Source organism: Balaenoptera acutorostrata, chromosome 8 (assembly GCF_949987535.1).
Source record: "Balaenoptera acutorostrata chromosome 8, mBalAcu1.1, whole genome shotgun sequence".
Classification (NCBI taxonomy): Eukaryota; Metazoa; Chordata; class Mammalia; order Artiodactyla; family Balaenopteridae; genus Balaenoptera; species Balaenoptera acutorostrata.
Window position 1 is genome coordinate 79,691,258 of NC_080071.1, and position 20,812 is coordinate 79,712,069.

The 20,812-nt window shown below is 39.5% G+C and overlaps 1 protein-coding gene across 1 annotated transcript in view; it reads left to right on the forward strand.

The window, feature by feature from the left end:
• Nucleotides 1-13,594: 13,594 nt before the first annotated feature.
• The window catches only part of KCNE4 (potassium voltage-gated channel subfamily E regulatory subunit 4), a 36,269-nt gene continuing 29,051 nt past the window's right edge, over nucleotides 13,595-20,812 (forward strand). Inside the window, exon 1 of the mRNA XM_057551973.1 lies at nucleotides 13,595-13,657. The gene's annotated coding sequence lies outside the window, so the exon portion shown is untranslated. The remainder of the gene's footprint in view (nucleotides 13,658-20,812) is intronic.

A 20,812-nucleotide genomic window follows, 5' to 3' on the forward strand; every position in this document is an offset into this window, starting at 1 on the left:
TTTATACAGCAGGTTCTTATTAGTCATCAATTTTATACACATCAGTGTATACATGTCAATCCCAATCGCCCAATTCATCACACCACCATCCCCGCCCCCCGACATGTGTCCATACGTTTGTTCTCTACATCTGTGTCTCAACTTCTGCCCTGAAAACCGGTTCATCCGTACCATTTTTCTAGGTTCCACATACATGCGTTAATATAAGATATTTGTTTTTCTCTTTCTGACTTACTTCACTCTGTATGACAGTCTCTGGATCCATCCACGTCTCAACAAATGACTCAATTTAGTTCCTTTTTATGGCTGAGTAATATTCCATTGTATATATGTACCACAACTTCTTTATCCATTTGTCTGTCGATGGGCGTTTAGGTTGCTTCCATAACCTGACTATTGTAAATAGTGCTGCAATGAACATTGGGGTGCATGTGTCTTTTTGAATTATGGTTTTCTCTGGGTATATGCCCAGTAGTGGGATTGCTGGATCATATGGTAATTCTGTTTTTAGTTTTTAAAGGAAACTCCATACTGTTCTCCATAGTGGCTGTATCAATTTACATTCCCACCAACAGTGCAAGAGGGTTCCCTTATCTCCATACCCTCTCCAGCATTTGTTGCTTGTAGATTTTCTGATGGTGCCCATTCTAACTGGTGTGAGGTGATACCTCATTGTAGTTTTGATTTGCATTTCTCTAATAATTAGTGATGTTGAGCAGCTTTTCATGTGCTTCTTGGCCATCTGTATGTCTTCTTTGGAGAAATGTCTATTTAGGTCTTCTGCCCATTTTTGGATTGGGTTGTTTGTTTCTTTAATATTGAGCTGCATGAGCTGTTTATATATTTTGGAGATTAATCCTTTGTCTGTTGATTCGTTTGCAAATATTTTCTCCTATTCTGAGGGTTGTCTTTTCATCTTGTTTATGATTTCCTTTGCTGTGCAAAAGCTTTTAAGTTTCATTAGGTCCCATTTGTTTATTTTTGTTTTTATTTCCATTACTCTAGGAGGTGGATCAAAAAAGATCTTGCTGTGATTTATGTCAAAGAGTGTTCTTCCTATGTTTTCCTCTAAGAGTTTTTTAGTGTCCGGTCTTACATTTAGGTCTCAAATCCATTTTCAGTTTATTTTTGTGTATGGTGTTAGAGAGTGTTCTAATTTCATTCTTTTACATGTAGCTGTCCAGTTTTCCCAGCACCACTTATTGAAGAGACTGTCTTTTCTCCATTGTATATCCTTGCCTCCTTTTTTGTAGATTAGTTGACCATAGGTGTGTGGATTTATCTCTGGGTTTTCTATCTTGTTCCATTGATCTATGTTTCTGTTTTTGTGCCAGTACCATATTGTCTTGATGACTGTAGCTTTGTAGTATAGTCTGAAGTCAGGGAGTCTGATTCCTCCAGCTCCATTTTTTTCCCTCAAGACTGCTTTGACTATTCGGGGTCTTTTGTGTCTCCATACAAATTTTAAGATTTTTTCTTCTAGTTCCGTAAAAAATGCCATTGGTAATTTGATAGGGATTGCATTGAATCTGTAGATTGCTTTGGGTAGCATAGTCATTTTCACAAAGTTGATTCTTCCAATCCAAGAACATGGTTATCTCTCCATCTGTTGGTATCATCTTTAATTCTTTCATCAGTGTCTTATAGTTTTCTGCATACAGGTCTTTTGTCCCCCTAGGTAGGTTTATTCCTAGGTATTTTATTCTTTTTGTTGCAATGGTAAATGGAAGTGTTTCCTTAATTTCTCTTTCAGATATTTCATCATTAGTGTATAGGAATGCTAGAGATTTCTGTGCATTAATTTTGTATCCTGCAACTTTACCAAATTCATTGATTACCTCTAGTAGTTTTCTGGTGGCATCTTTAGGATTCTCTATATATAGTATCATGTCATCTGCAAACAGTGACAGTTTTACTTCTTCATTTTCAATTTGTATTCCTTTTATTTCTTTTTCTTCTCTGATTGCCATGGCTAGGACTTCCAAAACTATGTTGAATAATAGTGGTGAGAGTGGACAACCTTGTCTTGTTCCTGATCTTAGAGGAAATGCTTTCAGTTTTTCACCACTGAGAATGATGTTTGCTGTGGGTTTGTCATATATGGCCTTTATTATGTTGAGGTACGTTCCCTCTATGCCCACTTTCTGGAGAGTTTTTGTCATAAATTGGTGTTGAATTTTGTCAAAAGCTTTTTCTGCATCTGTTGAGATGATCATATGGTTTTTCTTCTTCAACTTGTTAATATGGTTTACCACATTGATTGATTTGCGTATATTGAAGAATCCTTGCATCACTGGGATAAATCCCACTTGATCATGGTGTATGATTCTTTTAATGTGTTGTTGGATTCTGTTTGCTAGTATTTTGTTGAGGATTTTTGCATCTATATTCATCAGTGATATTGGTCTGTAATTTTCTTTTTTTCTAGTATCTTTGTCTGCTTTTGGTATCAGGGTGATGGTGGCCTCATAGAATGAGTTTGGGAGTGTTCCTTCCTCCACAATTTTTTGGAAGAGTTTGAGAAGGATGGGTGTTAGCTCTTCTCTAAATGTTTGATAGAATTCACCTGTGAAGCCATCTGGTCCTGGACTTGTTTGTTGGAAGATTTTTAATCACAGTTTCAATTTCATTACTTGTGATTGGTCTGTTCATATTTTCTATTTCTTCCTGGTTCAGTCTTGGAAGGTTATACCTTTCTAAGAAGTTGTCCATTTCTTCCAGGTTGTCCATTTTATTGGCATAGAGTTGCCTGTAGTAGTGTCTTAGGATGCTTTGTATTTCTGCGGTGTCTGTTGTAACTTCTCCTTTTTCATTTCTAATTTTATTGATTTGAATCCTCTCCCTCTTTTTCTTGATGAGTCTGGCTAATGGTTTATCAATTTTGTTTATCTTCTCAAAGAACCAGCTTTTAGTTTTATTGATCTTTGCTATTGTTCTCTTTGTTTCTATTTCATTTATTTCTGCTCTGATCTTTATGATTTCTTTCCTTTTGCTAACTTTGGGTTTTGTTTCTTCTTCTTTCTCTAGTTCCTTTAGGTGTAAGGTTAGATTGTTTATTTGAGATTTTTCTTGTTTCTTGAGGTAGGCTTTTATAGCTATAAACTTCCCTCTTAGAACTGCTTTTGCTGCATCCCATAGGGTTTGGATCATCGTGTTTTCATTGTCATTTGTCTCTAGATATTTTTTGATTTCCTCTTTGATTTCTTCAGTGATCTCTTGGTTATTTAGTAATGTATTGTTTAGCCTCCATGTGTTTGTGTTTTTTACGATTTTTTCCCCTGTAATTCATTTCTAATCTCATAGCATTGTAGTCAGAAAAGATGCTTGATATGATTTCAATTTTCTTAAATTTACTGTGGCTTAATTTGTGACCCAAGGTGTGATCTATCCTGGAGAATGTTCCGTGCACACTTGAGAAGAAAGTGTAATCTGCTGTTTTTGGATGGAATGTCCTATAAATATCAATTAAATCTATCTGGTCTATTGTGTCATTTAAAGCTTCTGTTTCCTTATTTATTTTCATTTTGGATGATCTGTCCATTGGTGTAAGTTAGGTGTTAAAGTCCCCCACTATTACTGTGTTACTGTCGATTTTCTCTTTTATAGCTGTTGGCAGTTGCTTTATGTATTGAGGTGCTCCTATGTTGGGTGCATATATATTTATTATTGTTATATCTTCTTCTTGGATTGATCCCTGGATCATTATGTAGTGTCCTTCCTTGTCTCTTGTAACATTCTTTATTTTAAAGTCTAGTTTATCTGATATGAGTATTGCTACTCCAGCTTCCTTTTGATTTCCATTTGCATGGAATATCTTTTTCTATCCCCTCACTTTCAGTCTGTATGTGTCCCTAGGTCTGAAGTGGGTGTCTTGTAGACAGCATATATATGGGTCTTGTTTTTGTATCCCTTCAGCAAGCCTTTGTCTTTTGGTTGGAGCATTTAATCCATTCACGTTTAAGGTAATTATCAATATGTATGTTCCTATGACCATTTTCTTAATTGTTTTGAGTTTGTTTTTGTAGGTCCTTTTCTTGTCCTGTGTTTCCCACTTAGAGAAGTTCCTTTAGCATTTGTTGTAGAGCTGGTTTGGTGGTGCTGAATTCTCTTAGCTTTTGCTTGTCTGTAAAGCTTTTGATCTCTCCATCGAATCTAAATGAGATCCTTGCTGGGTAGAGTAATCTTGGTTGTAGGTTCTTCCCTTTCATCACTTTAAGTATATCATGCCACTCCTTTCTGGCTTGTAGAGTTTCTGCTGAGAAATCAGCTGTTAACCTTGTGGGAGTTCCCTTGTATGTTATTTGTTGTTTTTCCCTTGCTGCTTTCAATAATTTTTCTTTGTCTTTAATTTTTGCCAATTTGATTACTATGTGTCTTGGCGTGTTTCTCCTTGGGTTTATCCTCTATGGGACTTGCTGTGCTTCCTGGACTTGGGTGGCTATTTCCTTTCCCATGTTAGGGAAGTGTTCAACTATAATCTCTTCAAATATTTTCTCTGGTCCTTTCTCTCTCTCTTCTCCTTCTGGGACCCCATAATGCAAATGTTGTTGTGTTTAATGTTGTCCCAGAGGTCTCTTAGGCTGTCTTCATTTCTTTTCATTCTTTTTTCTTTATTCTGTTCCACAGCAGTGAATTCCACCATTCTGTCTTCCAGGTCACTTATCCGTTCTTCTGCATCAGTTATTCTGCTATTGGTTCCTTCTAGTGTAGTTTTCATTTCAGTTATTGCATTGTTCATCTCTGTTTGTTCTTCAATTCTTTGAGGTCTTTGTTAAACATTTCTTGCATCTTCTCGATCTTTGCCTCCATTCTTTTTCTGAGGTCCTGGATCATCTTCACTATCATTACTCTGAATTCTTTTTCTGGAAGGTTGCCTATCTCCACTTCATTTAGTTGTTTTTCTGGGGTTTTATATTGTTCCTTCATCTGGTACATAGCCCTCGGCCTTTTCATCTTGTCTATCTTTCTGTGAATGTGGTTTTTGTTCCACAGGCTGCAGGATTATAGTTCTTCTTGCTTCTGTTGTCTGCCCTCTGGTGGATGAGGCTATCTAAGAGGGCTGTGTAAGCTTCCTGATAGGAGGGACTGGTGGTGGGTAGAGCTGACTGTTGCTCTGAGTTTGACAGTTATTGAATGAGTGAAAACACATATGTTATTTAACATAATCTCTAAGGATAAACACCAAAAGTTTATTTTTGTGATGAGAAAGTTATACTTTCTTTCCCCTCCTGAGAATTCTTTTCCCATTTACTTTGGTGAGAATGGGATGGAGGGCTAAGAACAGAGCTATGAAAAACAGAGAGAAGAAGGAAATTAGGAGAGATTAAAGCATAGAGAGTGATAATCAAGACAGAAAGGAAGTGAAAAGAAGGCTATCCTTCTTGATATTAGTGTATCAGTTTCAGGACCAGAGAGAAAAATGCCCATGGATTTTCAAAAAGCAAGCTGGGGTTCCCGTCTGGCCATGAGGTAGGGCCATGTCCATCTGTCCGTGCTTCCGAAGGAAGAGAAGAGAACATGTGAGGTCTCCCTGTACAAAGTTCAGAAGGAACTCGGGCATCCACAGTCCAGCTGTCTCTCCATTCTGTTTATTTTCCTTTTCATACTCTCTCCCAGCTCCTAGGAACCTTCCCTTTCAGCCTGTTCAGCTGAAGATTGCAAGAAAACATAACCTTGGCAACCCCAAAGGGCCTTTGGAACCCATTCAGACATCCATTATTAAAATCCAAAAGCTAGATTTTTCCTGAGAACTAAGCACAGTACTTGGCTGTGTTTGGTAGACGTATGGAAATATGCTGGCTTTTCCTTGTGGGTGAGTGGGCAGTAGCACTGTTGACCTACCTAAACTGGGAAAGCAAGTATAGGTGAAGAATCTTTAGTGCTGTGTCTTTTTACCCTTTATGTGAATACAGCCTGGAAAAGGTACTCTTGAAGTATGCTCTAGCCTAAAGAAGAGAAGTTCATGGTGGAGGCAAGAGCACATGGAACCTGGCTGCCAGTGTCATTGACAATGATCTTCCCAGGAGATTGTCCTGTTATGGTAGCTCTGAAAGTAGAACCTCCCTCACTCAGTAGATTCTGCTTGGAAATGGGCTAATGGCTTACAGTGGTTCCTCTTCCAGTCCAATTGTTGTCCTTTTGGGGTAGTAGCTCCAAAGTGCCAGAGGTGAGGGAAGGGGTGCATCCCTCACCTGAAATTGGAATATGGGCAAAATCTAGTTAAAGAGAATGTTCAGAGTAGATGTGACCTGTGGAATGAGAGCATTCATATGAGGAAGTGTAGCTGGTGGGAAGAAGTGTTTCTGAGAGGAGGTACCAGAGAGGGATTACAAGTAACTTGAGGGGTTTACCAAGAGACAGTGGATGACGATGGTGGTAGGATACCTGTGGTTGCATTTCAGGGACCAACAGATAGCAGTTCTATTGCAGCTGCCAGCTGATAGCTAGCTGCCTGCTTTTCTCCTTCCAGTGGTGCCTTAAGAGTCCTTTCCTCAGAGTGTTGATCTTGGTACAGTTTTCCCCATATGCCTTTTCCTAGGGATGGCTCAGATTCCTACACACAAAGGGAAGATAAGAATTGAATACTGAAACATTCAGATATATGGTTTATCCATGGGGTTGCTAGACTCAAAATCTCCAACTAGTAGGACATTTTCACCAAACCATATTTTACTTTCATGGTCTAACTATATGCATAGACAAAGATCATATTTTCCTCTGGGCTTTAGTATAGTATCTTCCTTTAGTACAATATCTTTCCTCTGGGCTTTAGTACAGTTGCTTTGGTATCCATAGGGGATTGATTGCAGGATTCCTGTGAGCACCGAGATCCAAGGATGCTCAAGTCCTTTGTATAAAATGGGATAGTATTTGCATATAACCTATGCCCATCTTCCTGTATACTTTAAATCATCTCTAGGTTACTTATAATACTTAATACAATGCTATGCTATGTAAATAGTTGTGACTATAAGTGCTACGTAAATAGTTGCCAGCCATGCAGCAAATTCAAGTTTTGCTTTTTGGAACTTTCTGGAATTTTTTTTTCCTGAATATTTTTGATCTCCAGTTGGTTGAATCTGCAAATACAGAACTGTGGGTACAGAAGGCCAACTGTACTTCAGAAGCTGGAAATCAATGGAAATACACACACACACACACACACACACACCCCACACACATGCATATAGCTTTTTCTATGATTAGGGTTGGTTATGGAGGAAAAGTAGATAATGTTTCATTCATTCATTTGTTCATTCATTCATTCATGTCATATACTCTGAGCACCTTTTTGAGCTAGTTCTCCTACTAGGAGCTGGAGTATAGCAGGGTATATTCAGAAGTCTTCACCCTTATAAGGCTCATAACTAATATGACCTCAGGCAGTAGATTGATGTCTCTATTATCTCTACAAAACAATATAATATTCAGTTGACTTTCTTCCTCTCTGTTCTCTGTCCTGGGAGTCCCGTGCGCCCCAGCACCTCTGCAATCCCAGAGCAGATGCACGGAGGGCAGAGTTAGGGGACTGCACCGCGACACAGACTCATGTCTGCCGGGTGACTGGATAAGCCAGTGGGTTTCTTGGGGGCTTCCATTTCCACAACCGTTGAAAAATCCAGTACCCACCCTTGCCACAAGGGCCCTTCTGCTGGCTTCCAGTGTCCCAGCTATGCTAGGAACAGCTGGCTGTCCTAGGCGGTGCTTTTGCATTAGTGTTTCATGCTGTCTGTTCAATGTCCACATTCGTGGTGCGAGGACCACCTGGTCGGAGGTGGCCTGCTCTGCTTCGGCGTGGAATCCTGGCTTCTCTCTGCCGTCTTGTTTGTAAAGCTCCGCCTGCTCAGTCTCCGAGGAGAGGAGGACCCCAGGCAGCGCTGCTGGCTGCTCTGAGTCCGCTCTGCGAAGAGTTCTGGTAATTTTCCTCTGAGAGAAAAAGGGCTGGTTGCCAGCCTTAGCCTGTGATCCCTCCGCTGTCCCGCCTGTGTCAGCTGATGAAATAGGGCTTTTGATTTCATTTTCCGTTATTTTCTCTGACACGGAGCCACTAAGGAAAGGAGGCTAGAAACTTTCAGGTTATCCCAGGCAGCTGAGAAATAGTCACAGGAACAAAAGTATTAGACTCACTAAATCCTAGGACTCAAATCACAGTAGTATACTAACACTTATGAATACATTATGCCTTTGTAGATTTGCAGATATGTTTGTGTATGCACATTTTTATACCCCCCCAAATTTGTATCAGATGGGAAAGAATAATACCCCCTTTGCACTATCTTTGTTTTTCAGGTTGAAAAGCAAAAAGCACCCTGAAGCTCTTGGCCAAAAAGAGCTTCTCTTCTGTACATTTTTGGAGCAGGGTTTTGTGGGAATCTAGGTTTTCCATCTTTTTAAAAAATTATTCCTGTATTCTAGCTACTTGTGGGGACCCTTCCTCTTGGAAAATGTAGAGTGTCAGCGCTGAACATTTTATTTGAGGCACTATACCTCAAGCTCCTAGTATATTTTGTTGCCTTCTAGTATATTTCACCACAGAAAGTGTGTGCAGGTATGGGTGTATTTCCTTTAACAACGCAATCTAGTCCTATATGCCGGGAGCATTATTTTTCTTATCAAGACTTTAAATCCTTCTCTCCTTGCTAAATAATAAATTTAACATTATTTAAAGAGATTGGACTCTCGTGCCTATTTCCCTTATAAGAGCCTCTAAGGAGCTGAGAATGACTCTGCATGAAACTTCTGGAACACGCGGGGTCAACCTTGAGCAGATTATTTCTGATTCTCAGCTCTCTCCTTTGATGGAAGGGGCATGGGCCTCAGTAAATGCTGCCAAGGATCTTTAAATTGTGGGCACATCTACATGTATAAACAGTTTAAATAAATGCATCAGTGTGTTTCATTCGTTTAAGTTAGTAAAATATACACTTACTAAATTACACACTTGGATTCATTCTCTCCACACTGTTTTGGAATGAAACCAGCCATTTAAGGGAAAAGGTCAATTTCGTTGGTTGCTGCTATCGTGTAAGATAGAACAATGCACGTTAACATGCTTTTCCCCCTTTAGCCGTGGGCACAGCTGGTATTATATAGTCCAAAGTGATTCAACGGGTCAATTATTGTGACATTGCATTTCTAAACTGTTCCAAAAGCAAAGGTTGAAAGTTGCTTTTAAGAGTTATCAAGCGATCATTCTGCTAGTATCTGGAAGGAAAAAAACCCCTGAGAAAACCCTGCTCACAGGGGTCATTTCACTTGGTTCACATATTCACCAGAGGAATATCGGATTCTTCTCTAATAATCACTAAGGTGCCATGTGGGATCATTTAGCTAAGTGATATGCAGTTGTGGTCATCCCTCACAGGTAACTATGGCAACGGATGCTGTGCTGACAAGCTCTGTGCCTACCATTATTAGAGATTCGACAGTCTTCTCAACTACAATTAACTTGTATTTTTTCCCCCCTGGATTTGTAAGGCAATTGACGTCAGCATTTCCAGAGTGCAAATAAAGATATTTCGGATGTGGAAAAAAAACAGACTTCATTTTAAAATCATGGCATTTACTCAGAAAGGCAGCTCAGAGAGGGAAATGCAAATGGGGAAGCATCAGTCTGGTCTGCCTTTCTCTTTTCAGAGAGAAGGAGCTTGTCAATGTTTCTGTGTGTGAAATTTGAGCCAATCGTTTTAGACATCTCCATGTGTGAAACAGCTAATTATTTTCTTGCAATATTTAGAGAGAAAGCATCCCAGAGAAAATTCTAAATAGCAATACACTATTTTGGCCAGCCCACAAGATAGCTTTTTCTCAGCCTTTCTAATGAGTTGTTTGCAGTTTTATTTCTCCAGGGTTTGTGGTGAAAAGCAGTCTGATTATTTTGACTTTGAAACTTTACTTAATAGTATTTTAATGTGTCAGAAATCCTTAGGCAAGGGACTAAGGCTTCAAAAGAACTCTGCATTCTGGGTATATTTAGTTCCATGGTAGGGTTAGGACAAAAGCAGACCTTGGTGTCTGCTGTGAAAAGCTGAAAAGTCCCAGAAAGAAACTTCAGCAGATTCCAGGTTAATAAGCATTTATTCAGTACCCATATGTGCCTTGAAAATCCTAGGTACTTTCACATTTATCTCCTCACTTAGTATCCTTATTAAGGTAAAAAGAACTCTTACAATTAGCCTTGAATATATATATATATATATATGTGTGTGTGTGTGTATGTGTGTGTGTGTGTGTGTGTGTGTATATATATATCCCCAAGGAGATAATTAACAAGGGTTAAAAAAAGGAAATAACTCCACCTCATTGGATCTGAATAAAATTTGATGCAGAAGAAAAAAATAGAAGCAGAGTCCAGCAGTGTTTGGATGATCCTATCTGGTAAACTCTGGAGGCCGTTACACCTAGTTCTTTATTTTTCTCTACTAATGTGACAGTCTGTTTCACCACCTCTTCAAGGTGGGAGTTTTTCCAATGATGTTTACTTGCTGTAGCTTGGACTTGACTCAGCTGAGTTCTTGCTCCAGAAAATTCATACGAGGACAGTGACTAAAGTCTTGAAGCCTCAGGCTGTGCTTATCAAGTACCATCTGATTTCCCTGGAGTTTAGACCTGGGGTCGGAAGGAATCAGGTATTGGGCCTCAGCATACCCAGACTGAAAGACACTCAGAAATATCATTCTTCTCCTACAGCAGAAATTTCTAGAAAGTTACTTCTAGGCCAGAAGCCAAAGAATGTAAGGTTCAGAGCTGGAAGACTTGGATTTGAAATCCTGGCCCTACTCCTTGCTCTCTTTGTGTCCTGGGATGGATTATATTACCTCTTTCTAATTTTCTAATCTCATATTGAAAAATGTTATAACGAGATTGATTTAAATGTAAAATGAGATAGAGTAGGGGTGAGATTTCTGTAAATTCTAAAACGCTTTTGCAACACTCACTAACTCACTATTGGAAAAATAAGAAAATACAATCTTGGGGTTGGATAAGGAAAGGGAAGCCAAATGGTTGGTATTGGAGTAGATTTTTTTGCAATGCTTTCTTGGGCAAGATACGTACAATGGAGACAAATCATACTGAGCCTTATCCCACAGTCTGTCAGTTGGGAGTTGGGGGGAGGAGTTTGAGAAGAAGGAGTCGTATAGTCAGGAGTGTTTTGATACATTTTGATGCATGACAGCATCATGGGTAGAGTGATGCCACTCTATAGGTTGGGTGAAGGGAATGATCTTGATGCTACCATTTTTTAAGCACTTACTATGCGATAGGCACATCACAAAATGTGCAAAATGCTTTACAAACATTCCTTTATATGTAACAAGAAATTTATGCAGATGAACTCTTACTATACCCTAGTCTGCATATCAGGAGATTAGAATATAAAGAACTAGCTTGCCCTGCGTTCACCTGGAGAAAGTGGCAGAGCTAGCCCTTAAGCTCATGGAGGGACCCCAGCCCACCAGTTAACTAAACATACTCCGAATTGAGGTGAATGGAGTAAAATGATAACTTGATTTATATAAGATAAATAACGTATTTATTAATTTATTGAATAATAATAATTTCTGCAAGTTTCTGTGCTAGGACCTGGGTCTATAAAAGTAAGCATCTTGACCACCTGCAGCTTCTGGTCTGCTGGAGAAGTGTGATACATATGGAATAAATACTTAAATATTAATCAATTAATTTATTGATTAAATGCAAGTATAATAAGTGCTGTACAAGAGAGTATTGGGAGCTCTGAGAGCGTGTAGAGAGGGCGGTAACGTAGCCAAAGGGATAATGAGGAAGTGCCACTGAAGAGAATTCTTGGATGGAGTAGCCAGGTGAGTGACATGTATATAATTTCCTCCCATCTCCCCATGCCCACATTGTAGAAACAGTTCTTCAAAACTCAGCTCAGACGCTGCTTCCTCAGTGCTCTCCCAGCTGAACATGACCCTCCTTCTCTGGAGTCCAATAATTGTTTTATTAATAGTGAACATTAATTATGTACCTACTATGTGCCAAATGTTCTAAATGCTTTCGATGGATAACTCATTTGACCCTCACAACAACCCCTTAGGTATCTACTATTATTGTCACCATTTGGCAGATGAGAAAACTGAGGGAGGCAAAATAACTCTTCCTGTCCAGACAGTGCTGTACAACCCAAGAGAGGGTGGTTATAACACTTGGCTATGCAGGCTCTAGCTATGCCTCTCTTGTGGGACTTAGGCTTTCTGACCAGTATTAAACTAATTTTTGGAGGTATTATCTTCCTTATTGGACAGCAAGCGCTTTTTTAAATATATAATTTACATGCAATAAAGTGAACAGACTTCAAACACCCCTCCTCTATAAAACATTTCCATCACTGCTGAAAGTTTCTTTGGATCCCTTTCCAATCAATAACCCTCTTCTCCATTTCATCCCAGGGATGATTTATATTATCACAGTTTGTTTTTCTCTGATGTAGAACTTCATATAAATGGAATCATACAGTATGTACTCTTTTTTGTCTGGATTCTTTCACTTAGCACAATGTTTTTGAGATTCATCCACTTTGTTCTTTTTTATTGTTGGTAGTACTCCACACATAAGCTCCTTAGGACCTGCCCATTTTTGTATCCACTCCTGTACTTAGAACCAAAGTGATATTAAAAATATTTATCAACAGGGATGACAGGGTACTTATCAGAACAGACACTGGCCTAAGGGCTGGAGCAGAGTCATGTGCCAGAGATTAACTTTTAGTCACTGGATTGTGGGAATGTAGGGGTCCTGGAGAGGTGCCCTAGGAATGGGGATGGCTGGGGTGGTGATGGGGCACTTGAAGGCTCGGGACAGTGGCTATTCACCAGCCAGCATGGGAGTTTTCACTATTTCGACAACTGATACAAGTGTACCAGTGTATGCTGCTGAATACCAGCTCTGCCTAGTAAAGTGTCCTATATAGTAAAGACATTCAATAATATTTGTTTTTTGAATGGATTAATAACTACAAATTAAATGTAAACTGAGGATCTCTGCTTTTATCACTTAGAATTGATCTGTCTTGAAAGTATCTCTAAGTACTTTGGTTTTGTTAGTTGTATCATATAGTTATTAAAAAAATTTTAGAGCCTGTATCTAGGTTGTAGCAATTGGCCCAAACTGGATCCCTATCGTGGTATCAAAGACTGATGAGCAACCAGTAAATGCTGTTAAGTCTTAAATTGAGTTTTCAGATACGAACAGTTATACCTGGAATATCACGGGGAGGAGAAGCAAGGCTATCAGTTGCGGAATGGGTACCCAATAGAGTACCGGGCACATGGTGAAGGCCCAAAAATATTCGTCAAGTGAATGATTATGTGAATGACTACTTGTATGTGTTAAGAAGAGGAAGAGGTCAATAAGGGTTGGAGTATCCAGAGGAGACTTCTTAAAGAAAGTGGGTTGAAGGTAGACCATGAGGGTGGGAGGTTTTAGATGAGAGAGTTAGAATAGTGAAGAGCATGAATAAAGAAATGGCATGGGTCCTGTAGAGGACACCTGTTTTTGCCTTCACAGCACCCCTTCTTCTTCCTTTGGGGGACTCAACTACATTTTCTCTGTTGCTTTCAGGCTTGGAGGGATGGCCAGTCAAGGAATTCTCTCTTTCCTGGACAGAAGTGGATGGGTGATCCAAGCTACACTGGTAAGACGTTCTCTTCTTAGCATGTGGATATCACAGAGAATAATCCAGAGAATTTGGTTAAACTCATGAATCCTGATGGCAGTGCCCTGAATGGAGTATTCCTTGGTTGCTGCTACCTAGCTCTCCAGAGCTTTCCTGATTCCTGGATGTTCTGAAATTTTGACCACTCTGTTATTCCTTCGTTTCTGTGAATTATTCTATAGCCTTTCAGTATATATATATATATATATATATATATATATATATATATATGTATGTATTTTACTTAATGTAGCAGGATTCAATTTCTGTTCCTTGTAACCAACAAACCTTGATGGACTTAGGCATTTTCCGGCTTCCCAGCCCGTAGCAGTTTTTTTTTAAGATGTCCTGGCTGGTCAGTAGCTGATTTCAGAATTCTTTTGAATGTTTACTTTAGAGAATGGAATCTCCTACACTTTCCTTATGAGCAGACCTTGTGGTTTCACTACTTGAGTCATAAATTGAGATGTCTAGAAATGGAATGTTCCTCTTTATAACTCAGCATCACGTTTTGCTATGCATGACCCCCTAAGAGGTTCCACTCAGAAGGGTGTTGTGAAGATTTGAAGATAATACCAATCATATTGTAGACTCTTAAGAACAAAGATATAGTCTGATTTTAAAAAATGAAGATTCTTAATTTTATAGCTGTAGCCAGTGGCTGTCTTGTGGGTTTTTCCCCCCACTTACTTCATCTATTATTTTTCTTGCAATAAAAGTAAACTTTTCTCTCTCCCTTCCCACCTCCTCTTATTGGGATAAACTATTGTTGTGGTGGTGCCTTCCGTCTTTCTTTCTTAGCCTCCACTAACATTTTCATTAGCTTCATCACTTGCTACTTACTTGGAACACTCCAAGGTTTGCTTCTGACTAGTGCTAATTGAACTATACTCCTCATTTTTTCTCATGAATCCTGGGGAGAGTAGCATTTTCTCCCCGAGGGAAAATGAAAACATGACAGACGACAGAGGTAGCTATTATGTAAACAAGAGAGGAATCACAGAACAGATTTCAGTGGCCTTTGTGCAAAGGGAAAGCGGAAGTGAAGAGCAATTCCAGTCCAGGCCTGGCCACGTGGATTAGCCTTTTTCGACCATATGATAGCACAGCATGAGAAAAAAGGAGGGCCTGACTCAAGAGGAAGTGCTCCATGTGGGATGGCTGAGCAAGTAGTTGCTCTTACACTCCTCAGTGGAATCAGGATGAATGGGGAAAAGAAGGCCCTAAAGAATCTAAATATGGCACAAAATCAAAAGAATCCCAGAATGAATATGATTGTCAACAGTTTTATTCTTTGTTGTTGGTTGATAATAAGTGCCTTTAGCAGATAGAAAATAAGCATTAGCTTGGGGAAAAAAATCTGTCCTTCTGATTTCAAGGCAAGCGCCATATCCTTGGGTGCTTTGAAAATTACCTATCAAGTCTCACTCCTCTCTGCTCTTCCCATCATGGATCTTACTCAAGCTCTCATTATTCCTGGTGTAATTTTCTAATGGTCTTTCTTCTCTGGTTTCTTCCCTCTTCAAGCTCTTCTTTCTGCTCCCAGAATAAACAAGACCTGGCCATGTCAACCACCTGCTTAAAGACTTTTGAGGATGTTCCTTAGTCCACAGATGGACTTGGACTCTTTACCATGGCAAATAAGACCCTACCCATGTGGGCCTCCACATGCCTTCCCAGCCTGTCTCCTGCTACCTGCTCCCACCCATCACCCCACACACATACTAATCTGCTTGCCATTCCACAAACACACCAAGCTCTTTAAGGCCTCCGTGACTTTGCTCATGCGTCTTCCATTCTGGTTTTCTCCTCAAGGTTTGCCTCCTCCAGAGAAATCTCTTAAAGACCAATATTAAATGTCAAAATCTCTGCTCAGCAGAATCTGTTGCCTTTTCCTCTGTGCACAATTTTCTTTCTATACATACCACACACATAGCACATAACATTCTATCAGTGCAGCCCAATAGAAATATAACATGAACCAGATACATAATTAAAAATTTCCAGTAGCCACATTAAAACAGTAAAAAAAAAACCATGCAAAGTTAATTTTAATAATATATTTTATTTAACTCAATATATCCAAAAATATCATTTCAATATGTAATCAATGTAAAAATTACCAATAAGATATAACAAATTCTTTGAAATCTGGTGTGTGTTATATACTTACAGCATACCTCAGTTTAGCCTAAATACATTACAAGTGCTCAATAGCGACATTTGGCTAGGACTACCATATGGGACAGTCAGCATTATTTTATAGGTCATTGTTCTCTTGTCTTTCTTCTGGTTCAGTGATGTGTTTCTCAAGGGCTAAGCCTTATTCACCTTTTGATGTCTGCTATATAGTCCTCTATGTGGGGAACATAGCAGCTGAGTGAATGTGTGCTGAATGGAAGAATAATTTTTAAGTCTTGGGAATTTATGAATGTTGGGCCCACAAATGAACCATTATATTTCCTTTCATGTCAGATTCCCTTGGTCGTCTCAGTGCAAGCTATCACATAATGTTCAACAGTTCCCGTAAATCCATTGCCAAATGGTCAATGGGGCGGTGCATAATAAAAATGACCTGGATGGAAGATTAGTTGCACTGTTCAAATTCCATTTGGCTGTTGTAAAATTATCATAATAGTTTGAATACATTATGACTATAATGATTGCAGTGTAATTGAACACTTTTCGGGTATTTTTCTCATGACATTGACCTAGATGAATCAGCCATGCACACATGATCTAATCAATCATGGACAGCATCCCTGAATGTTTTCAGAGAAGATGGAAGTGGAGGGAAAAAAGGGATTAGTTAAATCCCATGTTATTTGATTACTGTCATCTCTGAACTCCTATAGCATTTATAACCCCTGCTGGGTAACATGTGTACACAATGATCCTATGGGTTCAGGGTCACAAGGAAAACCTGTGGGACCTCTGAGAGCAATGGTTACACACCATTGGCAAAGATCCTGTTCTTTAATCCTACACTGTTACGACCTTCTCAGTACCACAGGGACAGAATCTGTGGTGGGGACTCTTGGGATTTCAGGATGAGATTGCAAACTACAAAGTACTGTAACATACATTTAATGGTTTGTAAACAACATCTCTTTTGGACAGACTAAAGTCCTTGAGAATCACTCAATGACTCAAAATACAAATAATTGTGACTAAAAAGATTATCCAAAACACATGGTTTTGAATTCCTTTGCTAAAAGAAAACCCCCATTTCTGTTCCCTAGATGATAATATTCAGATGAGACTCTTGTCACGTCTGTCACCATATTCACCATCACAGATCATTTTGACTTTTCCAGTGTTTTTACATGCTTTAATCTGTCATAGCCATTCATTTATTCAAAAAATGGGTCAGACTCTTATTGTCATCACTTGCACTATGATTCACATTGGCCATGGAAACTATAAAAACTATTTAAGCTAATATTTTGGAAGGTGTCTGTTATCTTTCAACATATAGACGCAACCATAAATAATCTCTCATGCTGTAAATAAATCAATAGCTGTAATTAAAGGAAAATCAGTTAAAAGGAGGTAACAATATTAAGACTTTGTTCCCTACTCACTTCTCTCTGTGGAAGAAATTCCTGAATGCTGGAAGCAGGAACAGACAGGGTCTTGGTGGACAATACCTCATCAAGCGGAATAGTCTTGTCTCCAGCTGTGCAAAAATATAATTACTTTGGCATGTCTCAAAAGACCCAACTCTTTTGTGTTCTGGAGAAAGGAAGAGCCAAACATGGAATAGTAATGTCGATTTTCAGGCCATTTATCAATAAAAATCTAATCATTAAAGCAATAATGTATTCAACATTTAAAAATTTTAAAGTTTCTGTTCAGCCCAATTGTTTGAAGCACGTATGTTTTAGTATGTCTTTTTCCCCTCGACCTAGACACTGATAATATGAGTGAAATTTGAGTCTTGTCCAAATATAAACTGAAATCTAAAGGTGACGGAAGATGAGGTGCTTTGGGGGACCATCCTTCATGCTCCATCTGCCATGAGAACCCTCTCGAGGTTTGTTGGAGAAATACTACATGATCCATTGTGTGCCTGCCTTGTTTTCATCCTTTTCCCAGACATCCCATCCATCTGGTGTTGAGTGGAGGTGGAGAACGGCTCTGGTGTCAGACAAATCTGGGCTGGATTCACTCTGGGATTTTGGGCATGATACTACTCATTAAACAATGAAGCCTTTTCTTTATATTGTTCTTGATCTTTTTTCAATTATGTATATACATACCCAAAATTCAAATTACCATTCAAGCTTTGAAACATTTTTAGGAGATTAGATCAATGGCAAATTTAGTTTATTTTTTTTTCCCAAGAGTGTATTAAGGGAAGAAATTCTACTCCCTTATTGCATGCCATCAACTTTAGACTATTTATTAGACCAACTGACAGATTTTCATCAGTGTGGCTAATTTGGAACAGCATAAAACCAAAACAATTTTTTGTTTGGGATGCTCTTTGGCTTGGGTGATTTCCAATATGTCAGATAGCCCTGCAGTTAAGCTCAAGTATTGAACTCAGTAACAGTTTGTCCCCAATTTTAGAAGAGCTAATCACAAAATCAAATCTCACTAAGCAAATAAAGTAGGAGATGGTGATGCTTCTCTGACAAGAGAAATATTCTGATTACGATTTATCCTTGGGTTCCTTTAAATCAGACATCCTCGATGGAACCAGTTTTGCCCTGTAGGGGGCAGTTTTCGTGTCACAGTGACTGAGGTAGTGTTACTAGCATTTAGTAGGAAGAAGCTGATGGTGCCTGACTGTGTCCCAGTCCTGCACAAATGAATTGTCTCTTGGCCTTTACAATTGTCAAATGCCCAAAGGGACATTCATACAGGTGGAAAACCTGTTTTTATTGAGCTGAGCCTAGAATCCAACCCTATTTAACATATAAACATAATGTGGATTTGGTGGGAAGGCATAGTTTTAATAATATACAGTAAATTTCATGGGAATGCAATGACTTTGAAAACTGAGGGGAGATTATACTACTTTGTTCTGTTTAGAACTTTACCAAGAGTTAGTTTCTCTTATGGACTGATTGTGTTCCCCCCAAATTCATATATTGAAGCCCTAACCCTCAGTACCTCAGAATGTGACTGTATTTAGAGACAAGGCCTGTAAAGAGATAATTAAGTTAAAATGGGGTCGTTAGGGTGGGCCCTAGTCCAGTATGACTGATGTCCTTATAAGAAGAAATTAGGACACAGGTACACAGAAGGATGACACAGGAAAGATGGCCATCTGTAAGCCAAGACGAGAAGCCTCAGAAGGAACCAAACCTGCCGACACCTTGATCTTGGACTTCCAGCCTCCAGAGCTATTAGAAAATACATTTCTCTTGTTTAAGCCATCTGGATTATGGTCTTGTATTATAGTAGTCCTAGCAAACGAACACCGTTGCTTTATTTTTAGAAAATCACACTAATGATGTTAAAGCTGCTTTTTGCACTTGAGTCCCCAGTACAATGTATTCGTGTCAGTCTGCATTTGTAGCTGTCACATTCACAGCGAGTCTGCATAGAGTGCAAGCATTGTGATTGCCTTATGCTTAATACCATCATGTCTGAATATTTACTTAATGACATTCCTATAATTATGTTACAAATTACCTTTCTCTATTTTACTTTTAATGATAGCTAGGTTAATATAGTAATATTTTTGGACATTATGGGTATAGGCAAGTTATATTACCTATGAATTTTAATTCAGAACATAATGCAGACATTTAAAAATATTTATCACGAAAGGCCGGCATTGGGTTTGCTCAAATCACTAGAGGTGATTTGAGGTTTGCTAAAGGTTTGCCGAGCATTGCTAGAGGTAAGTTTTAGGTAGGTTTTTTATTTTGCATGCTGAACAAGAATACCCCTATTGTCTAAAGCAGTGGTTCTTAAACTTGGGTTTATGGTAAGAAATCCTTACCTGGGTTCCACTCTGAGAGATTCTACTTTGGTTGGAATGTGGCCTGGGCAGCTGGAGTTGCAAAAGCTCCCCAGGTGATTCCATAGCGTAAGGGTTGGAAATCACTGTGGTGGGTTTAAATCATGTCTGCAAATTCTTTGACATGCCTTCCGTCAACAAATGGGTCCAGTTCCCCTTGACTATGGGACATTTTAGTGACCGATATCTTTTTTTTTTTTTGGATGTGCTGCGCCGCATGCGGGATCTTAGTTCCCCGACCAGGGATGGAACCCCTGCCCCCCCTGCAGTGGAAACAAGGAGTCCTAACCACTGGACCACCAGGGAATTCCTTAGTGGCTGATTTCTAACCAATAGAATGCAGTGGAGGCCCCCCTGCACAACTTTCAAGGCTACATCATAAAAGGCAATACAGCACCCACCTCGCTCTCTGTCTCTCTCTGGGTCTCTGTCTTGCTCCCTTTCCCCAGGCCTTCACAGCCCTGCGCAGCCACGCAAGAAGAACATCCTACGCTGAAGCCACCACACGGGGAGGGATCACATGGAGAGACCACCTAGAGGTAGAGAGAGATGTCTGAGGATTACCAGCTATTCACCCCCAACTGTTTGGTCCTTCCCAGCCAAGGCACCAGTTGTGTGAGTGGCTGAGGCTTCCAGATGGTCTCTGCCTGCATCCTTGGAGGGACCTCAAGTGGGGCAGGACCACCTAGTGGAGACCGGTCAACCCTGCAAACATCACGTAATAAATAATAAGCGATGGTTATTGTATTAAACTACTGTTTGGGGTGGTTTGTCATGTGGCAACAGAAAACTGGAACATGCCTTGTTGGTATTTGCAAAGCCCTTCCTTTGATGGGATTAATTTAATTCAAGAGTTTTTTGTGCTCTCACTTGCCTCCAGATCATGTTAGGATGGCACGCACCCTCTCTTCACTCTGGTGAGGACCACGTGAGTCTGCTGGACTCCCGGCTCGCCTTGGAGTTCTGTTTATCAGGCCTCATTTACTTTTAACTTGTTAATGGGAGGAGAGGCAATTGTCAGTCCAATGTAGACAAGTTCTGACCAATCCTAGTGTAAAGGACAACACTGTAGGATTGCATTTGTTAAACAGGAGGAGAGAAGCCTATATTTGCTTTGCTACCTGATTAGTCTATATCTTACACTCTGCCTTTCTTAA